This window comes from Giraffa tippelskirchi, chromosome 13 (genome assembly GCF_054371585.1).
Source record: "Giraffa tippelskirchi isolate mGirTip1 chromosome 13, T2T-mGirTip1v1.2.pri, whole genome shotgun sequence".
Classification (NCBI taxonomy): Eukaryota; Metazoa; Chordata; class Mammalia; order Artiodactyla; family Giraffidae; genus Giraffa; species Giraffa tippelskirchi.
This window is the reverse complement of record NC_137287.1, coordinates 38,473,641-38,492,608: the sequence shown is the minus strand read 5'-3', so window position 1 is coordinate 38,492,608 and position 18,968 is coordinate 38,473,641. Positions and strand designations below refer to the sequence as shown.

The following is an 18,968-nucleotide window of genomic DNA, read 5'->3' as shown; positions in this document are numbered from 1 at the left end:
TGATCTTTCCTTAACAATAGAGGATGACATAGGAAGTTTTTCAGTTAAATCTTTGGATAATCCCCAGACTCCTTGCAGCCAGTGGGTATTAGTTTTCTCACCCATATACCTTTCCTGATTATTTTTTTAAAGGCAGAGTGATTTATTGGAATTTGTCTTCAGTAAGCTATTCTGTATTAAGTTGAATAATAGAAAGAGAAACATAGCCCTGGCAGTTGATTTTTAAAGTTCATCTTTCTCATAACTAGCAGGTAGTAAAGTTCATGTGACAGCATCTTACAGACATGCACTTTTTTCTGCTCTGAATGCCTTAGGAAGAAGATTGTTTTCTTGATTTTGTTCCAGACCAGACTGGGCCTCAGTTGTCAGATCTGGAGCTGGTGGTGTATCCAGCACAGGAGCAATTGTTCCTAGATCAAAATGATGACAGTAGATCTGAAGGTGTGTAAGTACTTGAATGCTAATTTCAGGGCTCTGTGGGAGACCAACGGACCTGTGGTAGAGAACTCCGGTCAGCATAGGAAACTTGCCCCACAGATGGACAGTCTCAGTCCTGAGAGGTCTCACCACCACTTCCGGAACTTCCTCTATCATGAAGCAGCTGGACCCCGGGAGGCTGGTGACCAGCTCCAGGAATTATACCGTCGGTGGCTGAGGCCAGAGATACATTCAGAAGAGCAGATCTTGGAACTTGTGGTGCTAAAGCAGTTCCTGACCATTCTGCCTGGGGACACCCAGACTCTCATATAGAAGCACCATCCACAGAGCATCAAGGAGGCTGTGGTCCTGGTAGAAAACTTGCAAAGGGAAACTGGCCAAATGAGGAATGGGGTGAGGAGAAAGATTCTTGATGTGCAGTGATATAGAGTAAAGGTGGATATATTGGGGCAGTTAATTGGGAGAAAAAGTGGTCTAGGTCACTATTGTATTGTTCCTTTAGCACTTGTGAAGCAGGAACTGAAAGCACAGACCCTCAGCCATAGTCAGCCCATAGGATTCAGAGATCCTGGCAGACTTCCGTGGCCTTAGGGACAGAGTTGAGTTTTGCTCTCTTTAGAGCCAGGGTATGTTGAGGGTAATGAGCCTAGTCCGGCTTGGCCAAGGAGAGGGACCTCAAATTCTTAGAAACAAACAAAAGGCACTAAGGAGCTGGAGAGTTCAGGGCAGATCAGAAAAGGGACTCAGAGACTTAAAGGAGAGCAAAGCTATTAAAGAGAAGGGAAAAAAACCAAACAACATGGGGATGACTGCCCAAGAAGAGGAAAAAGTAGAAAGAACACAGGGAAAGAAAGATTTGAAATCCCAGCAGAGTAGCTGAGAGAAGAAAGACCCTGAGGAATAGTGTCCTCTGTACTGTAGGCGAGAGTCTCCACTGCCCTCTCTGAGTAATTGTTCCTGGCTCGGCTCTGAGTGGGGGTCTAGGACATGGCCTTGGGCAGGTGACAGCTCACCAGCTGGCCTCAGGCCCACTGTGAATACCGGGAGGGCACATGTTTGTCAAAATTATTTGAACATAGGTCAGAGCTATGGCTCTTTTCTCCCGCTTTTTTCCTCCATTTCATCCCCATTGTCTGTGAGAATCTTCCTTGACCATGTGGAAAATCTGGTTGACAGGACAACTTTTAAATTCAATTCTTTAATCTTTTGAGAGAATTAGAAGACAGGAAACCACTAGGGCAAGGATCTAAGTTGGGAGAGAAAGCCTGTCAAGGCAACACGAGAACAGGTGGCCTGTGCAGCCCTAACTGTTAGCGGGCCGAACTAGGCTGAATTCAGAGGGTGGGACTGCTGTCTTGGAGATCTGGTAGTAACCACACCCTTTTCAGGTTTCTTCCAATTTTCCCATGTTTTATGGATAGTTCTTGTGGAAAATTGGTGGCTGGTATCTCTAGGTCTTTGCGTCATTTCCTTCAGTGTCTCCCTCTTTCCCCACAGTCTGCACTTTTTGCTTTTTTCCTGCCTCTCCCATCAAGCCCAAACCAAAAGTCAGTTCTGTGGTAACAAGTATGGGGGTTATTTCTAGGTTGCAGTCCAGGAGCTGGGAAAGGAGGCAGTGCTCTTGGGAGAAGCTGCAGAGGCCCCAGGCTTCCAGCTGAAGCCAGCAGAGTCCCAGCCACTGGGTGTGTCCCAGGAGGAAGAAGTTTGGAATATACACCAGGGTCTACAAGAGCCACTGAGCAGGAATACCCACAAAGAACCTGAGTCCGTATGTGAGAGGGGTAAGGAGCTTCATGTTACTTTTCTCCTGGGAGGTGGGGTATAATTTAAGCCAGAATGTGTGAGCACTCTCTGGTTACTCTGCCCTGTGGATCTACTAATGCAGCTACATTACCAATTAGGATGCCCCCCCAGGTGGTGGTAGAATAGGTCATGTGGAGGACTTCCCTGGTGGTCCAGTGGTTAAGAATCTGCTTTGCAATGCAGATTGCAAAGTTCATGCAGACACAAGTTCAATCCCTGGTCAGGGAACAAAGATCCCACATGCCTTGCAGCAACAAAGTCCATACACCTCGACTCCTAAGCCCATGTGCCACAACTAGAGAGTCCATGCACCACAACAAAAGATTCCACATGTTACAACAAAGACCTGATGCAACCAAATAAATAAATATTAAAAAAAAAAAATAGGTCATGTGGGGTTGAGAGTGGGGGTTGGCCTAAGATACAGAAATATCCAAGCCACAGAACCCTGGTAATGATACTGGGAACTCAGTTCTTTAGAAAAGTAGTGAGGATTGGGCCCACCTTGTCCTTGTCCTGTAGCTTTAAAAAGCTAAAGCAACATTTCTTACTGTACACTAGATTCCCTGAGTATTTTGTTCTCAATTCATGTCATGACAGGATAACTTACAGGTTTTTTCCTTTCATAAATTTGCTCAGGAAGATTAGGGAACCTGTTTTTTAGGGGCTGGTAGGTTGAATGGTTTTTATTTACAAGGAGAGAGCCATTTCTAGACACCACACACACTTGTAAAGGTATCTCATCAATCCTGAAAACATGGGAATCTTTTACGTTTTAGAAATGAGCCCTGAGTATGTTTAGAAACAGAAGTAAGAGAAATTTCCTTGGTGCTTTTTCACCCACAGTGGTACCTACTTACCAGATCCTAGCCCTTCCTGAGCAAACAAACACCAAAGACTGGACAGTGGCACCTGAGTTCAGCCTGCCAGAGTCCCAGGTGAGCTGTGCTTTCCAGCTTCTTGGGGCTGCCTCTCCCTGCTGTCCATGACCCACCCTGCCCAGAAGGTGTTCAAAAGCATGTTAACTCAGATGATCTCCCAGGGGAACTGGGCTGTTTGCTGACCCCTTCCCTCTTTCTTTTCTGCCTCACTTTAAAAAGTATCATTTGCTGTTCCTTTAATATCTGGCTAACATGTAAATCATGGGCCAGGTGGTTGGGCTGTCTTTGAAGTGGCAAATTCTGAGTTAAAGCCATTCTTTTCTTTAGAGTTTGTTGACATTTGAGGAGGTGGCCATATACTTTTCCCAGGAAGAATGGGAACTACTGGATCCCACTCAGAAGGCCCTCTACAATGACGTAATGCATGAAAACTATGAGACTGTCATCTCTCTAGGTAAAGATTCTCCTCTTCCCTTTGCATAGGAATGGACTAATCTGTCACATTCTTGGTTTACTTTTACCCCCATGAGAGAGTCTCTGTTTCAGTAGCTCATTGATTCTGGAGCTTCTGCCAAGTTCACATGTTCATTCCTTATCCAAAATTCTTGTTCTCTTCAAATCTACTTTGCTCTACTCTCTCCTGTCTCCCTGAAAGACACAACTATTAACCCAGAGTTCAGGCCGGAAAACCCCTGGATCATTTTTTACTGTGATGTTGTCATCATACCCCACTACTAACATCACTGATCATCTTGGCTCCACAATCACACCGTAGTTTGAATTGGATCATGTCTCAGGCTCTTAGGCTGTTAGCATCCTCATCTCAGCCACAAGGTTCACCTCAGTACTTTCTTACTGGCACCCATTGTCATCACTCCTGCTGTTTTCCACACAGCAGCCGGAGTCTTTTAAAAACCTAATCATGGGGAATTTCCTGACAGTCCTGACATTGGTTAGGGCTTCTCATTTTCAATGCCAAGAATGTGGATTCAGTCCCTGGTTGCGGAACTAATATCCCAAAAGCTACATGACCCGGCCAAAAAATAAAGCCTAATCAGATCATGACATTTTCTGCTTAAAAACCTGTCATAGGAGAAGGAAATGGCAACCCACTCCAATATTGCCTAGAAAAGTCCATGGACAGAGGAGCCTGGCGGGCTGCACACCATGGGATTATGTGACTGAGCACGTGTGCATGAGGGTGGAGGGTGATGGGTTGATAGCAATAAACTGGTAGAACTTTAAAAAAAAAAAATGTATGGCAAAAACTATTACAATATTGTAAGTAATTAGCCCCCAACTAAAATAAATAAATTCATAAAAAAAAAAAAAAAACAACCTATGATAACTTCTCAACACATTCAGTATTAGAACCAAATTCCTTACCACGGCCCCCAGGACCCTCCAAGATCTGGCTTTTCATCTTCCTGCTGTCATCTCTTGTCACTTGTGCTCTTGCTCTGGCCTCTTTCTTCACTTTTGTCATCTTGCTGTTTCATGGACATCAAGTGCTCATTTCTTTCTCTTACCCTCTGCCTGGTACACTTTTCTGTCACATGACAAAATTCACTTTAGCGTTCTGCTCAGATATCATTTTCTAAAAGAAGTTTTTCTCACAGCCTTATCTAAAATAGCTTCACAGAAACAGAATCTTAAATGTTCTCTTACCCTCTCTTAGTTTTCTTCAAAACATTGATCACTTCCTGACATTTGCTTGTCTGTTGATGTTAGCTTGTCTGACTCTGCGTGAGACAATAAGCTCCTTGGTATCAGGGGATTTGGCTTATTCTCCACTGTGTCCCTGGTACATAGAGGGTGCCTGGTGCACCATAACCACTCAGTATGTATTTATGGAATGACTGAGTGATGAATACTTTCCATCTTGGCAGTACAATTTGGAGTAAGTTCACTAAGTAATTCTTGCCCATTTCCTCCACCTGTATGTGAACCAGTGACCTATGGGAGTAGTAGAAATCTTTTCTAGTCCAGTGTTTGGTGCTTGAGAACTAAATAAAAAGTTAGTATAATGATGGCATGTATCATTTGTGCATGATACATGCCCACTGACCTTCACATTGACTCCCCAAACCTGGTCTTATCTGGTATAAGTCTTCCTGAAGACGTAAAAGCACCAGTCTGTGTTTCCTGCAAGGCTCTAGAGTTTGGTTACACCTTAGTTGAATGTGGAGAATTGGTGTCAGAAGATGTGGAACTTACACTGGATTCCCATTGATCTAGGTTCATTTCTCACTCTTTGCTTTTCATGCCTACTCACAAATGCAGTATAATGTAAACTTAATATTGGATATGAGAGTATCCATTTAACCATTCAGGGTAACAAACTGTTAAAGTATCTTTGCTTTTTCTGAAGTAGTCTGAAATTAGTGAACCATTAGTTCTAGTCATTGACCTTAGTTTTTTATTTCACAGCATTATTTGTGCTCCCCAAACCTAAAGTGATCTCCTGTTTAGAGCAAGGGGAAGAGCCATATATTCAAGGATCTCCAGTGTTCAAAGATAATCCTGGAGAGCTGCTTTCAGGTAAATAATACCATGGGAAGAGGAAAAATGTGCCTAGATTAGGAACCTTTCCAAGGGCTTAACATTTTAAGATTCTACTTCCCTATATATGTATTTTTTAATCAGTGAATATTGTGCTTTTTTTCTGTCCCCATAGTTATCTTGCTCTGACATACAGTAGACTGATTCTTATGTTTATTCCAACAGAGATAAAGCTGAAAAATGACATGGAAAATCATCAACCTATGTGTCTTTCTGACTTAGAAATACAAGCACCAGGAGACATAGTATCAAAAAAAGCCAGTGTGAATGTTCATCAGAAAACAACGGGCAAAGAAAATCATGGTGATGTGCATAGGCTGGGGAAATGGCACCAAGATTTTCCAGTGAAGGAAAGAAAGAAACTTTCCAACTGGTGGGAAGAAGAGCTGCTGAAACTTATGGAGCTTCATAAGAAAGAACGTGCAACAGAGAAGCCTTTCAAATGTCAGGAATGTGGAAAAAGCTTCAGAGTTAGCTCTGACCTTATTAAGCACCAAAGAATTCACACTGAGGAGAAACCGTATAAATGTCAACAGTGTGACAAGAGGTTTAGATGGAGGTCAGATCTTAATAAGCACTTAACAACACACGAAGGAGTAAAACCATATAGATGCTCTTGGTGTGGGAAAAGCTTCAGTCAAAATTCACATCTCCACACACATCAAAGAACTCACACAGGAGAGAAACCCTTTACATGTCATGAATGTGGAAGAAAATTCAGTCAAAATTCCCACCTTATTAAACACCGGAGAACCCATCTATAACACATGCAAGCTTCAATAAATGCTCAAGACTTTGACACCAGTGAAGAAAAGCTTATCCAGTGTTCTTAGTCTAAAAAATTTACCAACCAGAGTTTAACCCTTAAGTTTTTGAAAAATTTCAAAATTAAGCATGAAGAATTTTTTACCAGTGGAAAATTTGGTGATATAAACATCATGTTTCACAGAAAGAAATTAGGGTTGACTGTGAGAGGAAACAGTAGTAGTTAGTTGTACTACTTACTGTTTTTACTTAGAACTATCACTGAATTCCTTAGGAAAATAGGTGTTCTAAGAACCTGAGTAAGGGAAAAAGCTTTTGGGATTGTAGCTGACAAAATAGCAACACCAGCTTCAAATAGCAGATGCAGTCATGAGTCACCAGTCTTCTGAGGTCACAGAGGTAAATACTGTTTTTCATTGATCTTCCAGCCACTGTTAAGCACATATGATAGAAACATTTGTAGCATAGTTTTCCAAAATAAAAAGCAGTGATATACGTGTTTCATTACATACATTGTCTTTCAGGTAGCTGACTTAGCAGTTTCAATAGTCTTTTGGGGCAGAAATGAATTTTAATATAAAGTTTTCCAGAAACCAAGTTGAATTTTCTTACTTTTGTCATTAGACAGTGTTTGCAAAATTGACATGGTTTTGACTTCCTTTATGAACCTTTTAACTTCTATACTTCTAGAATCCTGTTAGCACAATTTTTACTGTGATGAAATAATTTACTTTACTGGTGGAGAATCTGCCAGGTGAACTGATGCACCATCATACCTCTCATTGGTGATGTTTGAAAAAAGGAGACTATCTCTAATGAGGTCATGTGGACATGAATTGGAATTTTTACCATTCAGGCTATATTAGATGGCAGGCTACAGTCCATGGGGTCGCAAAGAGTTGGACACCACTTAGCAACTAACAACAACAACATATTAGATGAAAAAAATTTCCGGAATAAACTAGACTCCTTACCTCATAATGCCAATAGGATAAAACAGCCATCGACATGAGTACTTTCCTGAGGGCTAAATGGATATTAATGGGAACTCAGGGTCAATTTCTCAGTTTTTTGTCTGTTTGCATTTTAACTTGGCTTTTGTTTGTTATTAAGAACAAGGAGAGGGTTATGCTTGTCTGGGAACTGGAGTGTGTGCAGTAGGGAGGATCCTGTGGGTCACTGGGCATGGTGCTTTGTGAATCCAGAGAGCAGGAGACCAAGTTCAAAGATGTGGGAGCTGATGCTGAGTGGTAGATGAAGGTGGGTGAACCCGCACCGCCCCCCTTAGCTGACACTAGACTGTTAAGCAGATGGGACTGTCTGTTTCTGTTTTCTCCAGCGCAGCATAGACTGCAGAGAATCTCTCTGGATGCTGGGTTTTCTTATAACACCTTTTTAGCTACAGCTCTGATTCAGATGTGTTTCTGCTGGAGCTTTCAGGTAGTGTTAGGAAAGGAGTTAAATGATGTCTTTAACATATTTCTTAGAAACAAGAAAGTTAAGGCTCAGAGAGATTTAGGGACTTGTTAAGACCCCATAACTAGTGGATCTGTTGTCTGTCACTTAGCTGTAACCAGTCAGACCTGAAGACAGGGTCAGTTGGACTGATCTGTATGTTGTCCCTGCCCAGTCAGCCTGGATGACATTGGATCTGTTTCAAGTTTGTAAAACTGATTTCTTGGTTACCTAAACACTCTTAAATCTTCATTTTCTCTATGAAATAGAGATAGTGTTCAACTCGGTTTTCTGAGGACTAGAGGGATTGATGAAGGAAAAGTGTCTAACAGCCACGCTGGTAGTGGGGTCTCAGACAGTGTCCATGTCCTTTCCTTCCCTCTGATCTGCAGTGGGGTGTTGGGTGGACTGACCACACTGAAGGAGCCAATGCATCTGTGGCTGTTGGAGCTCCTTCCAGGAGCTGAGCACTCGTTTGCTCAGTTGATTTGTCCCTTGGCTTCAGTGCTTTATGGTGTAGGTCACCTGATCTGTTGGTGTGTCGCTGTCAGCAAGATTTTATTTCCTTCCCCAAGATGAACTCTGTCAAGGATTATTTCCTAAGCACAGCCAGCTCTGCATAGATGTTACCCAACACCCTCGGTGTTAAGACCTGGGACTCTTGTCTCTTCTCCCAGGATACACCTATGGATTAATTGCTGGCACTGCATTCATGCATTTGATTTAATGAGGCCTTGTTATGTGTCCAGGTGCTTGTTTTTTTTAAGAGCAGACTTTCAACAAGGCTTTCTTTTTTTTTTTCTTCTGTGGTGGGTCTTTGTTACAGTGTGCAGGCTTCTCTGTGGCGAGCGGGCTTAGTTGCCCCAAAGCATGTGGGATCTTTGTTCCCCAACCAGGGATTGAACCCACGTCCCTTGCATTTGAAGGCAGATTCTTAACCACTGGACCACCAGGGAAGTTCCCAGGTACTTTTCTAAGCTAAGGATATGATAGTGGACAAGGAGACAAAATGCTCACTGTCGTGGAGCTTGGATCCCAGTGAACAGTAAGAATGGGGTGGTTGGGACTTCCTGGCGGTCCAGTGATTAGGACTCCTCACTTTCACTGCTGAGGGCCTGGGTCCAGTCCTTGGTTGGGGAACTGGAATCCTGTAAGCTAATGTGGGACAGCCAGAAAAAAAAAGGGAAGTGGTTATCCTTTTTTGCTCCTTTTGGTTAGACAGGGTCCTGAGATAGTTTTGAGCAGTGGGCTGTATAGAAGTCTCACTTCTTGGCTGAAGCACTTATTTGTTGGTACAGGACTCTTGTGCTGTCTTCTGCCTCGGTCATGTAAGCACATAGGAGCCACGAGATCAGAACAGTCTGGAATGGTGACCTCCCACACTGGGGAGAGGTATCTGTTCTAGACGGTCCCCCAGACCTGTAATGAACTTTGTAGGAACAAGAGATAAACTTTTGTTGTGTTAAATCACTGGGATGTTGGTGCTGTGTGTTTCTGCAGCATAACCTGACCTGTCTTAATTGGGCTGGCTGTTCTGGTAGAGCTCAGAAACCTTTGTCATTCTGCCTGGTCTTTGGTCCTTGGAAGAGATCTAGTTTCCTCTCGATGCTCCACTGCGATGATATAACTGTAACACCAGTGGGAACGCTTAGGAGCTTACAAGATTGTAGGTGTTGGGAAAGAAAGATTGGATCGCTTACCCGGAACAAATAAGAGGTCAGTTGTTGAAGTGGATGAGGCAAACATCTCTCCCTCTCTCTGACCTTATTCTGCTTTGTCTTTGTCCTCCACTGCACCACTGCTCCATAGCTCCTCATGCACTGAGAGGGTTTCTGTCCATCAGTGGGCTTGAGAGGGGGTAGGGATTTCCCTCCACTCCTCATGTGAATATAGTAGACTTCAAGTAATGGTTTGTTAAATACCTCTTGTGCCTTCTGTGAGTTATGCCTCAGAAAACACAGGACACAACTCACCAAATTCCCCCACAGTACAAAGAGGAAGGTGGCTTCTATCCCTGGACTGAAAGGTGACAGTTGGGAAGAAACTTGGACAGAAACACAGGAGAGTACAATCCAGTTGGGGAATGAGAAACCTCCAGTGGGAAAGTCTTAGCCACTAGTTAGCAGCACAATGTCTTATTCCTTATGTTTGGAATTTGGGTTGGATGTGTGCAGGATGGAAGAAGGCATTTCTATACCTCATCACAGGAATAAGAGCTGATTACTAAAACAACAATATAAAACTAAAACTATTGAACCTTGGTTCAAAAATGAACCCGACTTGACCCGGGGTTCAGTCTTGCTAACATGACCTTTGTAACCAGATGATTTCTAGGACAAACCAGAAGGTGCTTTATTTTTTGTGTGTTCAGTTAACAGCCTTACAAGTGGCTCCAGGGTTGCTTCTGAGCAGTAGATCACTGATCTAGTCTAGCTCCCAAATCTTCGACACCTTTGCTCTGGTCCATCCCAGTAGCCACAGTCTCGGGACCATTGCATATCCAGAGTTCTGGCCATTAGGCTGACTGTAACCTCAAGCTGATCTTGAGAACTTCCACTCTCTTTTGACTGGAGGGGAAGTACAGGAGGAGAGCTTGGAAACTAAAACTACTGGTGTTTTGATCAGCTTTTGAAACTATGAGAACAGTGTTTAATTCTGCCGGAGAACTTGAGACCAAGAATACTAAGAAGCCTTTTCGATTCTTCAGAAGGTAAGGAGGCTTGGAGCTCTAGTTCTTTGTTCTCCTAGAGAACATGTTTTCTGCTGTATTTTACTAACTCTACAGTGTGTTTGTGTGAATGAATGACACACCCTGCACGAAGCATGTGAGGAGCCCTGCTCGGGTTCTGCAGTGACCTCATATGACTTATGGCAGAAACCCTGTCAGGGGTTTATACCAATCTGCTAATGGACTTCCCTGGTGGCTCGGAAGATAAAGTGTCTGCCTACGATGCGGGAGACCTGGGTTTAATCCCTGGGCTGGGAACATCTCCTGGAGGAAGAAATGGCAACCCACTCCAGTATTCTTGCCTGGAAAATCCCATGGACGGAGGAGCCTGGTAGGCTACTGTCCATGGAGTTGCAAAGAGTTGGACACGACTGAGTGACTTCACACTTTTTTCTTTTCTATCCATCTGGACAGTTAGGAGTAATGCAGAAGATCTGAACACTAAAGGGTTTTCCAGACATTAACTGAACCAGTACACACCACAGACGAATGTTTACTGAGGACCTTGTGCATTCTCTGACTCATTCCCACCACATGTAATGGATCAGGGCTGCCCATTGCTTTTATCTCAGGAGCGTTCCCTCCAGGGTTCACAGTGATTATTTGCTGAAGGCCTCAGCACTCTTTCTGTGAGTTCTCTCCTGTGTAGTCTCTGAAGTCCCTCAGTAGAAAGTGTTGAAGCTTTAACCAGACTCTTTCTAGGTTTCTTTTCAAAGAAGTTACAAAAGCGTGTTGTTCCTGAATCTCTTCCGCACTTGGCACTTTTATAGTTTCTTCCCTGTGTGGGTTCAGTGGAGAGCAAGGCTGGAGTGCTGTTCGAAGTATCAAACAAACCCCGTGTACATGTAGGGTTTTTTTGTGTATGAATTCTCCAGTGGACAAGGGTACTGGGCTGCATTGAATTTCTTTCCATAGGCATTTTGTCAGGCTTTCCTCCTGTATAATTTAATTCATCCATAATGATAGTGCCTGCACTTCACTTAAAGCTATTTTCCCATCTGGGTCTTGTGAGAGGAATTATGCAAGCCAGCTCTTTCACTCAGTTTCAGATGTAGGAAAGCTATCAGAATCACTTCTCATTTCCACCACTGTAGGATGATGAATCTCGAACAGCTCAGGTCTAAGCACTAGTACAAAAATGTAAAGGTTTATTGTATTCGAATACCCTGCACCTTCAAGGAAGAACTTAGTAAGGAATCTTTCTGTTGAGTTTTTAAGCAAATAAATAACATTTCCAACATCATGATTTTCACACTAGGTATTTGTCTACGACTTGGACAGGGAAGCCTGGTGTGCTGCAGTTCATGGAGTTGCAAAGAGTTGGACAAGACTTAACGACTGAATAACAACAATGACTTGTACACCGAAGCATCTGATGGATATTTATTGTTCATGAAGAGAAGAGTTAGATATTTTAATCTTTAAAACAATCTTTAAAAAAATGTTAGTAGATTGGGACTTCCCAGGTAATTCAGTGGCTAGGACTCTGCACTCCCAAGGCAGGGGGCCTGAGTTCAATCTCTGATCAGGGAACTCGATCGCACATGCCAAAACTGAGTTCATATGCTGCAACTGAAAGATCCCACATGCTGCAACTAAGACTCGGTGCAGCCAAATAAATAAATATGCATATTTTTAATGTTAGTAGATTAGGGAACAATAGTTTCTTTTTTGACTGCATTGTGCATCTTGCAGGATTTTAGTTCCCCAACCCAGGGTCAAACTTGCCTCCCCATCCCCTGCAGTAGAAGCAAGGACTCAACCCGTGGACTCCCAGGGAAGTCCCCCCTTTTTTTTTTCTGTTTTTTTTAAATTTATTTTCTTACGTGGAGTAAGGGAAATGTTTAGAAATTTCCTTCATCCTGTAACTATGATAAGTAAGCATTACCCAGCATCAAAGCTCTTTATCCTCCTTAAAGGAGAAGCTCATATTTCTGGTCTTTTATCTTTTTGGCTGCACCATGCGGCTTGTGGAATCCTAGTTCCCCAACCAGGGATCGAGCCTGTGCCCTTGGCAGTGAAAGCGTGGAGTTCTAACTACTGGACCACCAGGGAGTTCCTGAGTCTTACTCTTCTTTGAGTTAGTAGGCACTTGTACAATATTCTCTTGGATCTCTCCACAGCTCCCACATTTTGAAACCCAAGCTTGCACAAGGGCTTTCTCTTCTCTTGACCTTCACTTTTGTTCAGTCAGTCATGTCTGCTCTCACCACTCTGAGCGCTGTGCTTCACAGCATGTATCACAAGGTAGAGTTACTTGGTTTGTTGTTGTCTGTCTGCATCCATTAGAATATAAGCATCAAGAGGGCAGTGGCTTTGTCCTGTGTAGCCTTGAATCTTCAGTTTTGGGCACAAAATTGACATATAGTAAATTCAGGAATGAAAATACAGTTGATTCTTGAGCAACATGGAGTAGGTTGGGGGTGCCAGCTGCTGGACAGTTGAAAATTTGTGTATGACTTTACTGTTGGCCCTCTGGATCTGTGGTTCTGAAACTTCAACCAGGCATGGATCTTGTACTTTAGTACCGAGTTATTCAGTAGGCTTCACATGTGAGTGGAACCTCACAGTTCAAACCCATGTGCTTCAAGGATCAACTTAACATCAAACAAAAAAGCTGCCATAGGCACCAAACATTAGCTTTGGTCACTCAGAGCACCCCTGTCCCAGTGTTCTCTCTTCTTCAGGTGTTGACTGCTTGACAGATGTGTGATGGCTGTGAGTTCTCATCTTGTTCTTTATCAGAAGAGATGAAAGCAAAGAGCTTGTAGGTCCTGTCAAGGAACACACAGAGGAGTCCTATGTTGGGTACCTTGGAATGTCTGAGGCTATCATTCCAGCTGTCTGAATGCTCTAGCTTGGAGCTCAGGGAGCTTCACCCTGGAGTAGAAAGACTGGATTCCATGTGCACCCCAGGGAAAGCACCTCCACTCAGCTTGCCTCTCCTCCCAGCAAGTCTGCTGCTCCTCCCCCCACCATGTCTGCTCTCCAGTGCCCACACCGGACCCGAATGCCTGCAATTCAGCAAGGGCCTGAGTGCACACACAGTGCTAGGGGGTCCTTCAAGCCTTTGGCACATCTCTTCCCAAGGACTCTCAACACTGAGGTATGTAAAAGGACCTGGAAGGACCTTGGAAATCTGTTCTGTCAGTGGGTCCCTAGCTAGTAGGCAGAGAACACTGAGATGTGCAGAGCTATTCCATGAAGGATGTGTTATGCACCCAAGCAAATCTGGGGAGAGTGGGTTAAAGTTCAGTATAAGATCTTTCAACTTCAGAACTCATCTACTCCCCAGGAGGTTCTCCTTGGTTAGATGATGGCTCAGGGTTAGGCCTATGACCTTAAGCCGATCCCATCACGACTTGTTGGAAACACTAGGACAGATCCAACACTTGCAGGATGATACATGTAACCCAGTAGATGTTCAGTCTCCTTGAAACGAGAGATGTGAGCCTTAGGATGAAAACAATACCACAGAAGGCAGAGCAGTGATAAATATGATGGAGGTTTTGGTGACACCGTTGAGCTATAGGATCAAGCATCACCTAACATCTAGAATTGCCTTGGACTTTTCAGCTATTAATACATAAACCTATAACTTCATTTTATTGTTTAAGCCAGTGTGAATTGTAGCTGAAGAGAGTTCTAATACATAGAGCAGTAGCTGATTTAAGATAATAAATGTGGGAGATTAATAATCCTTTTATAGATACATATTTTAAAATTTTCATTATGGAAATTATCAAACACATAGTAATTATATGATGAACCCCTATATAGTCTTCACCAGTAATCAACATTTTGCCTATTTTGTTTCACTTATCCTCTCCAGTTATTGTTTTTATTTTGTTTTGGAATACTTTAAATCAAATCTCAGACATTATGACATTCCATGCATAAATAGTTCCTTTTAAAAGAGATCAATAAATCTTGACAACCATACCCTAATCTGTCTATGAGAAAGTGTTCCCACTCAGCAGAGGCCCTGTCTCCACAAGAGGCAAGCTTAATTAAGAACAAGGGAGCTGTGTTTCCCTCCCTCAGAGGGCAACCATAGCTTGACCAAAAAATTGTCAAGATGACTTTGTAAGAGGCCCCTCCTGATATGCTCCCCCTCCTGGAGATACTCATTTATGAGAACAACAGGCAACCCATATGCCTCATAATGAGGGTGGTCCACAAGGAATACTAGATACCTGTAGTGATCACCAGAGCAATTTATTAATAAGGTGAAACTTCATGATCAACTGCTAACTTTTAACAAGCCCCAGAGGGATTCATTATGAGTTAAGCGACAACAGTTGTTGGTTTCCTGGAAGCCATTAAAGAAGAAAATAATAATAGCAATAACTCTCTAACATATTCATATGGGACATTTCCCCTGGAGCTCAAAGTACCCTCTTTTACCTACTTTAATTGGATTTCTCTTTTTTAATTGAAATAATGTGTAAATAAATATTAAAAACATTAGAATTTATTATAATTCCCTCTAGCCATTCCTGCTTGATTGTATTTTTATTACCATTTAACCATAACATGTTGGTAACAGCTAAGGTGAAAAATGAAATGGAGATTAAATATTCCTATTCTCTTTTTGTCCCCATTTGGCACCACACTTCCTGTAAATGAAAAATTTTCTCTCCTTTTTCTTGGTTATTGTCCATTCCTTCCCTTTATTCTCTTTCTGGAGTTAAAGTAGTCACAGTGTGCTTCAATACCCAGTGCTCTGATAGTCAAGAATTGTGGTGAAAAATGCTTTGGAAGATCATTTCATGGCCAAATAATACTTGCTGTAATTTAACATTTATAAAAATCAACTTAACAAACCAAGTGTTATTTGTAACCAGCATTCCTGGTATCCTTGTTGTTCAGTTGTTAAGTTGTGTCTGACTCTTTGCGACCCCATGAACTGCAGTACGCCAGGCTTCCTTGTCCTTCTCTATCTCCCAGAGTTTTCCCTGAACTAGTATTTATCACCTGAAGTTCCCAAATTAACACTTACATAAACCTGCTGCCAAAAACAGGTTTTTCTTTTATCTCTGCCTACAAATGTTTGCTCCTGAAAACTTATGGAGAGATATGCACTGTGAATGTTCATTTATTCATTTAACATCAGGCAAATGTTTATAGGGCACTTTCTGTGTCCCGGGTATTGTTTTTGGTGGTGGGATTTTATGTTCACAAACATTTCGGGTTTTGCATTTTTGTCTCTAAAGAATGCTAGGTTGGGGATAAAATGGGTATTTTCTAGGTTTCTTTATATGGTTAAAACAATATGTGTAATATTTATATCATTCATTTGACAGATTGGCTTTCCATGGTCAGTTTCCCACTCTGCCTTATTTTCAAGACCAATCACAGCTTCCTCAAACTAGAAGAGGAAACACTCTACTGTCTTACAAAACTTAATTTAAAAAAGATGTGATTAAATTGACTTAGGCTCTCTACTTTTTTGAGAGTGGACTTTAGCATTCACATTTGGAGAGTATCTTTGATAATTTTATTTTAAGTTTTAAACTTACGGATAACCTGACTAGAGCATTAAAGGCAGAGACAAGAAGTTCTAGATGCGTTTTCAGTAAATGCAAATAAAGCTACAAAAATTTAGGCACTTTAATATACAAGCAGTTCTACTTGCTATTAAGTTTTTTTTTTCTTTGTTTGGCTTTTGTTTGGGTCTGTGTCTCTAATTTTCACAGCTATCAACACCAAGTGGTCAGAAACTTCATCTTAAGCAGCATTGTTTAATACTATATGAAAGAACTGCAGTGGTAGAGAATTTAATATAGAAAAGGGCAAATAAGTGTTTTTTTATAATATTTGTTTATTTATGGCTGCATTAAGTCTTAGTTGGGAGCACATGGGCTCTTTGTTGCACAGGCTTCTCTCTAGCAGTGGCACAGCCTCCAGAGCACATGGTCTCTAGTTGAGGCACATGGGCTTAGGGATCAAATCTACATCCCCTGCATTGACAGGGGGATTCTTAACCACTGGACCACCAGGGAAATCTTGAAAAGGGCAAGGCTTTAAATAGACATTTCTCCTAATAAGATACACAAATGGCCAATCAGCACATAAAAAGGGACTCAATGTCATTAGCCACCATAAAAATGCATATCAAATCCACAATGAGATACCACTTATATCCACTAACATGGATATAAAAAGATACTAAGATGTGTTTTCGAGGATGTGAAGAAATTAGAACCCTAATACACTGCTGGTGGAAATTTAAATTATACAGCCACTGTAGAAAACATTTTGGCAGTAACTTCAAAAGTTAAACATAGACTTACTGTTTGACCCAGCAATTCCTCTGCTAATTATATTGTTGTTGTTCAAGTATTAAATAGTGGTGAAATGTAAATATGCTAATAAAACCACTGAGTTAAATACTTCAAAATGGTGAATTTTATGATATGTAACATATCTCAATTTAAAAACTAAGAAGGGACTAAAGCAGAGGATGACAAGTCAGCTTCCAGGTAACAAATAGTAACAGGTAGGACAGGGGAGAAGATTGTGGACAAGAAAAAAGGAAGACTAAGGGAAGGCTTTGAAAAGAAGTAAACTGATTTGGGAAGGCTTCTGTGGCAGCAGGGATTGATTAGGTATCAGAGTGGAGAACCTGTAATATAGTAAAAGAAATAAAATGAATAGAGATGGGAAAGGCACAAGAAAAACCATTATGAATAGTATTTGGGTTCCATTTCTGAGTAAGAAGTAAGCATGCTTCACTTTTTCTCTCACCTATACACAAACTCTAAAACCTGGGTATAATGCATGGAGCAACTGTTTGAGAACTTCAAACCATTAATAGCAGTAGGTGATTTGTAGAAGAATACCAGAATTCAAACTACTACTGAATTGATGGTGAGTTTACTGTTTATGTTCTCTGATACCCTTTTACTTCAGCTCAGCACAGCTAGAAACTGGAAATGAGCACTGTAGTGAAAATGGAGACAAAATACATTTATTTATGACCAAAATTCTCAGGAAACTAGGAATAAAATGGAACTATTTCAACCTGTAAAAGATCATCTGCTAGGAAAAAACACAGGACTTCCCTGGCAGTCCAGTGGTTAGAACTCTGTGGTTCTGTGCAGGAGGCACAGTTTTAATTTTTGGTCAGGGAACTAATACTCCACATGCCACATGTCAAAAAAAAAAAAAAAAGACCAAAATCCCTATAGCTCATATCACACTTAATTAGCAAAGATCAAATGCTTTCCCTTTTGAGATAAGGAACAAGAGAAGAATATTCACTCCTGCCACCCCTGTTTAGCATAAACATAAACATAGCATATTACATGGCCAGTGCAATAATGAAAGAAAAGGCAATTAAAAAACATGCAGGTTGAAAGGGAAAAACAAAGCTGTCTTTATTCACAGATGATGTGACTAAATGTGGAAAATCCTAACCCTGTGAAAATTTCTGGAATAGAATAAGTAAATTTAGTAAGATCACAGAATGCAAGGTCAGTAAACAAAACATTCTATTTCTGTACACTGAAAACAATGTATTTACAATAGCTTCAAAAAATAAATGTTTTAGACATAAATCTAAGGCAACGTGCAGGTTATATATACTGAGAACCATAAACCACTGGTGAAATATATAAATTAAAGGAGTCCTAAATAAATAGGAAGACAAATCACGTTCACAAATTGAAAAAACTCAATATAGCAAAGATGTCAGTTCTCCCCAAACCAGTTAATAGATTTAATACAATGTGGAAAGATAAAAGAACTAGAATAGCCTAAATAGTTTGAAAAATAAGAAACTGGAGAAATTACATCACTTGATTATAAGACTTTCTCTAAAGCTATGTTAATGAAAAGAGTGTGGTCTTGTAAAGGGGAAGACACAGATCAATGGCATAGAATAAAGAGTCCAGAAATAGACCCACATAAATATGGCAAGTTGAATTTTAAAATTTATTTATTTATTATAATTAAAGGCTAATTACTTTACAATATTGTGGTGGTTTTTGCTATACATTGACATGAATCAGCCACAGGTGTTCATGTGTCCTACCATCCCGAACCCCCCTCCCTCCACCCTCCCCATCCCATCCCTCTGGGTTGTCCCAGTGCACTGGCTTTGAGTGCCCTGTTTCATGCATTGAACTTGGACTGGTCATCTATTTCACATATGGTAATATACATGTTTCAATGCTATTCTCTCAAATCATCCCACCCTCACCTTCTCCCACGGAGTCCAGAAGTCTGTTCTTTATATCCGTGTCTCTTTTGCTGTCTCGCATATAGGGTCATCGTTACTATCTTTCTAAATTCCATATATATGCGTTAATATACTGTATTGGTGTTTTTCT

General features: G+C 41.4%; 1 protein-coding gene and 1 long non-coding RNA gene across 2 annotated transcripts in view; both read left to right on the top strand.

Moving 5' to 3' along the window:
• Window positions 1-441, top strand: part of ZNF75A (zinc finger protein 75A) — a 29,162-nt gene extending 28,721 nt beyond the window's left edge. Inside the window, exon 10 of the mRNA XM_081555058.1 lies at window positions 315-441. The gene's annotated coding sequence lies outside the window, so the exon portion shown is untranslated. The remainder of the gene's footprint in view (window positions 1-314) is intronic.
• A 7,203-nt stretch (window positions 442-7,644) lies between these two features.
• LOC145531768 (uncharacterized) lies at window positions 7,645-12,277 on the top strand. Its single transcript, XR_014072725.1, has 2 exons — window positions 7,645-10,614; window positions 11,891-12,277. It is a non-coding gene; the product is annotated as an uncharacterized LOC145531768 (long non-coding RNA).
• The last annotated feature ends 6,691 nt before the right edge of the window (window positions 12,278-18,968 follow it).